The sequence below is a fragment of the Taurulus bubalis genome (assembly GCF_910589615.1).
Source record: "Taurulus bubalis genome assembly, chromosome: 2".
Taxonomy (NCBI): domain Eukaryota; kingdom Metazoa; phylum Chordata; class Actinopteri; order Perciformes; family Cottidae; genus Taurulus; species Taurulus bubalis.
This window is the reverse complement of record NC_136590.1, coordinates 26,968,352-26,979,092: the sequence shown is the minus strand read 5'-3', so window position 1 is coordinate 26,979,092 and position 10,741 is coordinate 26,968,352. Positions and strand designations below refer to the sequence as shown.

At 41.2% G+C, this 10,741-nt stretch overlaps 1 protein-coding gene across 1 annotated transcript in view; it reads left to right on the top strand.

Moving 5' to 3' along the window:
• Positions 1–7,668: 7,668 nt before the first annotated feature.
• capn5b (calpain 5b) overlaps positions 7,669–10,741 on the top strand; it is a gene marked incomplete at its 3' end in the record, with an annotated part of 36,939 nt that continues 33,866 nt past the window's right edge. The window contains exon 1 of the mRNA XM_079237618.1: positions 7,669–7,689. The remainder of the gene's footprint in view (positions 7,690–10,741) is intronic.

The following is a 10,741-nucleotide window of genomic DNA, read 5'->3' as shown; positions in this document are numbered from 1 at the left end:
CTCAGGTTAACAGTTCCATCTATCTATATATAGATATAGATATATATATTCTTTTATTTTTTCTTGAATAAAAATGAAATCATTAAAGTTTTATATTTCATGCTGTTTATTATTAATTCCATCAATTTGACACCTAAAGTAATAACTGAGAGTCATCTGAGAAGATATATTACACACTGAAGTTCCAGCCGGTTAGCTTGGTTTAGCATAAATACTTTAAATATGGAGAAACAGCTAGACTAGCATACACATTGTACCATTAAAATTAGGCTAGTTAATTTTATTTGTGTAAAATCCTACATGTCTTCATGTAAAATGATCAACAAACGTATATATTTGTTATATAAAAACATTAATTAAATAATAGGAAAATGTCTGCTAATTTGAAGCAGGAAAGACTAACACTTTCTATGACGCCCACGTCTATAATGCATACATGTACGGTTAAAGTTACCGTATAAACACTCATAAATATCCATAATCAGGCCATTTTTGGTGTGCATCTGTAGCGCCCCCAAGTGGTTGATTTAATGAAACCTTCAGGGTATGTTTCAGGTGCTCTCGTGGACATATCCATGAGATGTCAAAAAAGTGTTTCTCAAATACATGAACAATTGTGGAAAATCTAGGTTGGTAGACTTATGTTTAAAAATGGGAACCATGAATAAAAAATTTTGAAAAATGGCTTTACGTGCTTTGGCCAATCACAGATCAGCCTGTTCGATTCAACTCCCCCAAATCAAGATAGTAAAAAAAGGGAAGAACCCTGAGGGAGAGCAACAGAGGAGGATCCCTCTCCCCGGATGGACAGACGCAATAGATGTCACGTGACCAGAATGAATTATGTAACAGAGTTACCGCACATTCAATGAATATGACAGAAATTATTCATATAATGAGTAGTAGGCATGGTCCACGATCCAGATAACCACGATCTATGTCAGCAGAAGGATGGAGAGGAGGGGCATCTGCAGGGCCGCCATGGTAGGAGGCAGGACCGGCTCCAGACAGCCACGATCCATGGAAACTTGAGGCGAGGAAGCACAGAGGCTCCCGGAAAAAAGTAGAGTGCATTAATTAATAGTAATGTGCATTGAAGAGACAATAATTTAACCAGAAGGAGAAAAAGAAGAGAAGAAGAGGAGAGAAAGAAGAGGAGAAGAGGAGCTCAGTGTATCCTAAGGTGTCCCCCAGCAGTCTAGGCCTATAGCAGCATATCTACAGTAGGGGCTGGACCAGGGCAAACCTGAGCCAGCCCTAACTATAAGCTGAGTCAGCCCTAACTATGAGCGCTATCAAAGAGGAAAGTCTTAAGTCTACTCTTAAATGAGGTGACCGTGCCTGCCCCCCGAACTGAAAGGGGAAGCTGATTCCACAGAAGAGGAGCCCGATAACTGAAAGCTTTAGCCCCCAACCTACTTTTTAAGACTCTGGGAACCACAAGTAATTCAGTGAGCGCAGCTCTCTAGTGGGGTAATATGGCACTATAAGCTCCTTAAGATATGATGGTGCATCACCAGTTACGGCTTAGGTAATGAGAAGGATTTTAAATATGATTCTCGATCTTACAGGAAGCCAGTGGAGAGCAGCTAGTACAGGAGTAATGTGATCATGTTGCCTCCAAACTCCACTTCCATGTCTGTCCTGCAGGTGTCACTGTTGAATAATTTTAAATCAATAATTTTAAGTATATATATACATATATATGTGTATATATGTGTATATATATATATATATATATATATATATATATATATATATATATATATATATATATATATATATATACAATCCATTCCTGTGCAGGGAGACATGAATTTTAAGACTGAGAGCTATTCAAAATAAATGGAACTTCCTGCCTTGAAGTTGTACAAAGACAAAAAGAAAATTGCAGTGGGAGTCTGCACCAAGTGGTTATAACTGTTTTTAGTTTGAGGAAGTTTCCTTTTCTGTCCAGATGGGGCTGTTAATGTGGTCTGTTTTTGATGCCATGGTGTGTCATCTGGGCAGCTACTACAACACTCGATGCTCGTGCAAGTCTAAACGGCATGCGGACAGGAAAAGCTGAGGAACAAAAGCTGAGGAACATATATATATATATATATATATATATATACGTATATATATATATATAAAATTATATCAATATCTTTATGCAGTATATAACCAGTGTGTATGCCCTGTATCCAAAACATCCTGGTGTAACAGGCCATAGTATGCCCCCAGTCCAGACTATACCAGGGGTTAAAGGGGTCTAGACTAGATTATACCCCGGGTATATTACTGGTACTGGTAGTGTTGCACTGATCTGCAGGATGTCCGGGGAAAAATAAATTCTGCATTCTGAGTGATATATTTTCCAGATGTGCAACTGAATACCTGTGTGTTCAAAACCCTATTAATTTCATTATCTCACACAAATCTAACCATGACTATGATGTCTACACCAGAGAGGGACGAAGTGTGTTATTTAAACCTGACCTCTGCTCCTGTAGACCTACAAATTGACCCTTCTCCATTTCTTTATTACATGTATGTCTCTACACCCCTGCCTATTTACACATATAGGACACAGCACAGGGAGCAGGGTATGGTTTTCTGAGAGTATACTAAAGCTTCAGCTTTACTGTTAAACAGCTTTACTGTTAAATCGTAGGTGGATGGAACCTTCTGAACCATTCAGCTGAATGTTTACATGACTCCTGTCTGTACTATGGCTCATGTGTGATGACTTGTAACCTTGTTATATTCTTTGTATATCTTATCTTGTAATAAATTGTTCAAAGACTAACTTGCTCAAAGTACTGTTGATTTCTCACAAGGAAACTATTAATTTCCACCACACAGAGCAATACACAAGTTGGAATATATTTCTGTGAGCTGCTTTGCATGTATTAAAGAGTTGTTATGCTCTTTGATGGCCAGTAAGGTACATTTTCTAACTCCTGTGCCATCTTATTTAGTTATTAAGCATTTTGGTGTATTTGGACAGCCTGACATACTGTTTTCATTCCAAGATAGCTGTTGATTAGTTGTATCAGATCTGATTAAACAGTCTAGCTCGCTGCACCAATACTAACATTGTTATTATCAGTCAAATTTCAACTTCATTACACAATGAAAATGACGCAAAAAAATAGCCTGATGACAGTTTTGACTGAATGGCAATAATGAATGTCACACACCTTCACTGGCTAGCTAACGTTAGCTAACTATCAAGATTACCTGACATTATGTGACAGCTGGAACCAGCCGTAACAGCGACAGGCCCAATTGGAGGTGATGGTTTCTGACACTAAAAGCGTTTGTGTAACCCATTGTCTTTATTGAGTGCACGCAATTTAGATATATGGAGTTGAGATGAGTGCGAACAGTTCTGTCAGTTACCTGCAGGCGATGACCCTTTAAAGCAGGGGTCTCAAACTTAATTTGGCTTGGGGCCACCGCTGGTATTGTGATCTCATCGGAGGGCCACACAGAAAGCGCAATTTTTTTTTTTACATTCATAACATATTTTCGTCATAAAAAAGGCAACCAGCAGTTTCTATACATTTTTATAATAGTTTTTAACAGTGCAAATATATTTTATTTTTTAAAATAACTTATTGAAACTGCACCGAACCAACAAATGCAAAACCTGAATAAATTTGTACTTTATTCTATTTCTTGCCAGACACCTGGCAGTGCTTCTGCTCACACAGCTGAGCCACATTGACCCTGATCCAGGTCACATTGACCCTGATCCAGGTCACAGTGGAACCCTGATCCAGGTCACATTGGCCCTGATCCAGGTCACATTGGCCCTGATCCAGGTCACAGTGGAACCCTGATCCAGGTCACAGTGAAAACCTGATCCAGGTCACAGTGGAACCCTGATCCAGGTCACAGTGAAAACCTGATCCAGGTCACAGTGGAACCCTGATCCAGGTCACAGTGAAAACCTGATCCAGGTCACAGTGGAACCCTGATCCAGGTTACAGTGGAACCCTGATCCAGGTCACATTGACCCTGATCCAGGTCACATTGAAACCCTGAACCAGGTCATAGTATAGAAACCCTGATCCAGGTCACAGTGAAACCTGATCCAGGTTTACGATGGGCATCACTAAACCTGGACCTGTACTTGCATTTATTAAAGTTCATAGTGGAGAAAGGTTTCTCACAGATATATGCTTCCAGAAAAGTACATGACCCGACTGATCACTGTTGTCAGCTCAGGGAAGGATGGAGGCAATTCTCTCATAAATGGTCCAGTCATGTCTGGTTTTCCTTGTGCCTTTAGCTTTTAGATCACTGCTGCAAGTCAATAAGTTCCATTTGCAACAGACTCTGGACTGAGAAATGACTTCATACTACAGATCAAGCTTCATGGGGTGTGTGCACATGAAACATTAATATTACAACAGTTTTTGTTTTCAAACAAAATATTTACTATATATATTTGAGTCAAAATATGTTCTATAGAAAAACAAACTATTTACAATGTTTACACAATGTGCATGTTTCAGTTTCGTTTTTTCAAGAACAGTTTTCAGAACAAGAACAACATATGTACTCTGTATGTATGTGTGTACTGTGTACTCTTGTATGCATGTGTGTGTGTGTGTGTGTGTGTGTGTGTGTGTGTGTGTGTGTGTGTGTGTGTGTGTGTGTGTGTGTGTACACTGTGTACTCTTTACCAGCGCATGGTCGTGTGTCTAGCAGAGTAAAACTGAACAGCTGAGCAGAGCAGAGCTGTCATCTCTCTGTGGATAGTGTTGTTTTTTTTCTCAGGTGGTAGTGTGTTGTCTGTCTGAATAAAAACCAGTGTATCTTTGCAGCGTATGTTGGTGGGTGGGTCTTCAGGGATTTCCTGAGTGTTCATTGGGTAGTTTCACACAAAATGTCGACTGACACCTAAATCAACAAATCAGGTGAAAGGTGGAGCTGGACACAGCTGGACGCCTCTGGCTGCGTGCTCCTATGAGAGGATGATCACACAGAGGAGTGGGCGGAATCTCCAGACTGCTCATCTAGCAGTATCTGAATCTTTGTTCTACTCCGTTTTGTCACGGAGCTATTAATAGAAACGTCCAGTAAACGTTGTCTTACGGGGCCGCGCGCGGGCCGCACTAACACTAAACTTTGATGTCAAGTAGGGGGCCACAAAATACCGGCTCGCGGGCCGCGAGTTTGAGACCCCTGCTTTAAAGAGACTGGCGCCTCTGCAGCACACCTGCCTAAATAGGCTGGCCTGGATGATTGGGCCGTGCCATGTTGCCTCGGCCAGAGGGGTGTTCTTAGCGGTCGGGCTGTTCTGCACCACTGGGGAGAGGGGTCTCCGCCCCCCCTCCAATTAGCATGGACCAGCCCACTGTTATATACCCTGCCGTGGGAGATGGCTCTGGTCGGGAGTGTCTCCTGTACCATAGAGCATGATGTTGTTCTGAAATTCTAGTTCATGAGTTTTTGTTAAACCGTAATTAAGTTATGGAACTATTTTTCACTTTGTTCCGATTTTGTTGAGGCAATAAAATCCTTATTTTTCGCATCTTACCCTGCCTTCCCCGTTCTTGCTTACTTGGTCCTTCACACATTAGATTCAAGATATTGTTATTGTCATATGCACAAATTACAGACAGTTACTCTGTACAATGAAAAGCATATTTTGCTGGGTCCTCCTAACACACATAATTAGAATAAACAGGTACAAAATAAATCAATAAACTTAAGGTAAACAATAAATATAGATAAGCACAAAATATAATAACAGTATTTCACAATCAGTGTATAAAGTGCACTATACATTAATACAAAGAAACACGCCCGGGTATACTCTGGGCAGGGGTTAATTTGGCCTGTTACACCGGCCTTTATTGTTATTTTTCAAACATAAATATCAATTAAAGCTCAATTATATCTTCTAATGTGTTACATATGTGCAGCGTTGAAACTGGAAGGCTGTAATTAGGAGGATAGCGTTTTCTTAATTACAGCATATTGCATCCTCTTGTTATTTGTGACAAAGGGGATTACAGCGGCCCTGCTAGCTGTGCGCATGCTCAGTCTGCAGCAGCCCCCCCCCCCCCCTTATCATGCGCTGGCAATATATATATATATATATATATATATATATATATATATATATATATATATATATATATATATATATATATATATATATATATTACACATCCTGTTCAAACCTTCAAAATAAAAATAAAAAATATTCAGGAGTTTGTAAACGTCAAATAATTACACACCCTAGGAAATAAAAAGTGCATTAACTTCATTGTGTGTAATGAAGTGCTTCTACTTCCAAGTCCAAGGTGCAGGGACCTCACTACATACAGGTGCCTATAATTTCTCAACAATATGGCACTTCCCTAAAAGAAAGAAAACACAAATATATAAAAAAGAAACAACCAAGATGGTTTGACAATACAAGGCAAAAATAATGATGACTCAAGCAAAAACAATAAGGAGCAAAAGTACAGTAGATGGACCCAACAAAGAGAAAGAAAGGGATTAACTTGGCTCACCATGCTGCAAACTAAAAATGATGCACTTTGAAGGCCTGCCTCTGCTCACCACCTCAACACAATGTGCTCTCAAGAAAGGTCGGCAGCAGGACAACAATGGGGCTCCAACACACACTGTGCCTCAGATCAAAGATAAAACAGAAGGAAGTCGATTTGTGCGTGCTACGTGATCACAGCCACTGCCTGACCCCAAATTACACAGAAACCCAGATTGAACATAGTCCATCTGGGTCTTTAAATAATCTGGCCCTAATTAGGGAATTGGTTGTGGGAGGAGCCAGGCCTGGGGTTACATGTTACTGTTATTCACTTGGACTGGGGGAGCTGAGATAAACACGTCAACATCAAATAAGAGACCATATACTTTTTGAATTATTAGTCCAATGACATTTTATATTATTGTAGGTTAATTCACCAAATAACTGTTGATATAACCGATATAAACGGGTTTAGCCCCTTGAGGGGCAGCGAAACGAGCAGTAAACACTCACTCACACTTTCACACTATCACTTAAATTGATAGGTTAAGATGTGCTTGTGAACAAAATTCCCTGCTAATCTACATATCCAGCAATTACGGGACATTAGCATTTATTTTGGAGTTGTGTTCCTGGCAAATTCTGCAAATGTAAGTCCAATATTTTCTCTCTTTATAGCTGTTTTGGTCTCAGCTAGTTAACGTTCGAGTTAGCTAGCGTTATATCTAGGTAACTAACGGTTAAACTCTATACCTTTATGTCCAACAGTCAGTTAGCTTTTAACATAACTTTGTCTGCTGTTTGGTGTTCGACATGTAGGTTAACACACATTTATGTTGTGCCTTTTTCAGTCTATGGTAGAAATACAATTGCATTTTGGTTAAAAAATGAAATCAGGAGAAGTGAACTTCCGGTTTTCGTGCCGTCTTCCTCCATGGCAGCTTGACGCTGCTCGGGGGTGAGGTGAGGAGAGGAGAGGGGAGAGAGAGGAGCTCCGCCAGCGGACCAGAGAGGGAGAGAGAGAGAGAGAGAGAGAGAGAGAGAGAGAGAGAGAGAGAGAGAGAGAGAGAGAGAGAGAGCGTGGTGAGGAATCCCAGCAGCCCCAGGAGAGTGAGAGCCGGACCGGCTGGACCCCCGGAGGAGGACCCGAGAGAGAATCACGTTGCCACGGGAGAGAGGCCTCAGATAAGGTAACCGCACCGTGAAACCGCTTCGCACCGCCTCCGCGGGCATGCAGGTGCTCTGGACGGCTGCTGCCGTAGACGGAGAGGCGGTCGGCTGCGGTCGGCGAGCCGCACGAAGCGACTTGTGAAATCTCAGGAGATCCGAGATCCTTGTACTTACCGTATAGCCATGGTGGCCTTATGTGGCCTCTCTGCACGGGGGTTGCTGAGCCGATACCATGTTGAGAGGGTGGGGATGAGGGGGAAATGTTTACCAAACAACTGTATTGTACCGGTGTGAAATGGGCTGTGCATTCTGCGCAATAATAGCGGCATATTGAATATCAAGGCTGCTGTTCCCGCTGTTTGTATGCTGCTGAGCCTTCGGATTCATGTTAACGGATGTTAAGTGGGAATTGCAAAGGTGGGTTTTTACTATATTGTATACAATGTGGATCTTAGTTTCATAAATACAACGCACAGCAAAGATATATCCAAAGTTGCCTTATACAGGAGCCATATCTGCCAATAACACTAGTGGAGCATTCAGGAGCAGCGATATCTTCAAGCTCATAGTTTAGTACCAGACAACCAAATGACTAAACAGTAATACTAGATATATTCTGAAATCAAAAGGGGGGCCTGTTTTGTGTTTTTGTCATGTTTTGGACACCGTTGCTGCCTCTGTCTGATGCCGTGGAGCCTGTCTTCCCCGTGCCTTAGGAATAATACATTAATAATTTCAAGAAGTGTATTGTTCTGCAGAGCAAGAGGGGACTGGTGCGCATTCATAGTCCATGCCCCTGTGTAAGTCCCAGTTTAGGCTACTTGCCAGGTATCATGGTTGAACAAGTGGAGCGCTAAGACTCCCAGAAGGTCTGTTGTTTTTAACACTAAAAATCATATAAATTGTCAGGGAACTTTCAGCAGTGGCTGATTTAATAACGGATTTGATTTTTTACTACTGTTGTCTAAATACAGTGTGGAATAATATACAGTCCAAGTTAATACTAAAATAACTTCCCTGTTTAGATCTTTAAAATTAATTCTTATCAAATAAGGGTTGACCCATTTGTGTCTCACCATAATATGTGCCTATGGAGAGAGAGAATCTCACATCATTGAAACACAAGCAAAATCAATACATTACTGTTATTAGGACTTCAAAGTTGAGTGCAACCTCATGTTTAATAGTATTCCTGCAAATACTGTAGTTTAAAACTGGGAGATCATGTGGTAACAGGTAACAAATCAAACTAAGTGGACTTGCAAGCGGAGAAAAGTGACTTGTAGTGTCGCATGTCATGGCCAAGCCTACTGTAGCTGGCAACAGGAGAAGATACTGCAGAGAGGAGATCACGATGCTGGGAGGATGGGAAGCTGGGATAGCCCTCCTCCCTGATTAAGGAGGGGAGGATGGATGAAGGATGGTCTGGCGCACCCCTCCCCTACCTTTCTCTCTCTCTCTCTCTCTCTCTCTCTCTCTCTCTCTCTTCTCCCACTCTGACTCTGTCTCTCCCCCTCTCTATACTGGTGCATTACTGCTCACTGTTCTCTTGTCTGAGTGTAATCAGTCTGTCAGCAGTAGCAGACTCAATCAGTCACTCCCCCCACCACCAACACACGAACACAGTCCTCCCTGATCTCTGACCAGTACACTGCCAGAATCTGTCGGTGCCTGCGGTGCACTAATGATGTGCTGCACAGTTTTCTGAACAGTTCTAATCATTACATTGAATCGGGAAACACATTTGACTCAACAACAGATCCTTGTAATATTCTTTTCGGGAGACTCAAAGAGTAGCTGCGGCATCTCTTGTTCCTTATCCTTAATGGCATCATAATGATAGCCTCTAATGTACTTTGTTGCTAATATTTGCATCATTCTTTAATTCTGTAATCCTACAGCCAACATATATCCACTATATGTGCGGATCCATCCACTGGATTGGTTTGTCTTTGTATTTCTTAGTGTGCGTTAACGTGGACTTGTTTACTTATGCTCGCTGTACAGCCGCGTTGAAATGGTCACCTCAGAGTAACTCAGTAGCCTGGAGCCACTAGCAACAACATGGCAACATCATACCCAGAATAAAACAGTTAAAGTAACAGGCACTCCCTTGTGATGCCAGGCGCAGGGTGGAGAAAATTGTTTAAGTGTAGGCAGACACGCCATTATCCTCTGGTAATACTGCCTCCCTAGATATATAAGTAGATTTTACTTTTATTTCCTGCCCAATTTATTGGTCAAAAGGAAGGGTGTCTGCCTCGGGCTGAACACTCCGGTCCCATTCAGGGTTGTAACACTGTAGCTGTCCATGGTGCTCTTCAGTTTTCTCTGTGTGGTTCTTAGATAAATGCTGTCCGTGGTCCTGGAAAGCCCTACACTGCTTTTTCACTTTACCCTTCTTCACCACACCTGATTAGCTGCATCACATATGTTCAGCCAATCAACACCAGGCACCAGTTTAACAAAGATATTTTAGACTGGTGTGTAGTGGTATGCTGGTTTTAATGTACTCGGATTAATCTAATGCAAAGTAGACGGTGTTATTTCATGCCTGTTAAAGATGGCGTAGATCGACTAATAAAAGGGGAAAGCATTTTAGAGATCACAGTATCCTGTTAGAAACATGCAACAGTGAGGGGAAAAACATAATTAAGTCATTAAGTATGTCTTTGATGTTGAAAGTTGAATAAATAGGATAATCTTTGTTAAATGATCCCAGTAAAAAAATTATTGTAGCATCAGAATATTGTAACTGCTGTGCTGGATGTGCAAAAGGGGATAATCTGTCAGTTGTGTTACAGTTTTTCCCCGGTGCCAGTTATTGCAGGTTTAAAAAAACTGTTTAGGAACAAATGGAACAATATAAATTTACAATAATTTATTAATAATTATTATCTTTTCCACATGGATGCTGTCTTGAGGGAATGACATTTTATTATCAATCTTCGTTTGATTATGGCAGGGCTTCTTCTGCCACCTCTTTAAGTCTAGTTTGTGAAATCTGTGTCTACATGCCGCTGCCTGTTTGCACGTACACGCACACAAATAGTGTTACTTCACCATTGGAAG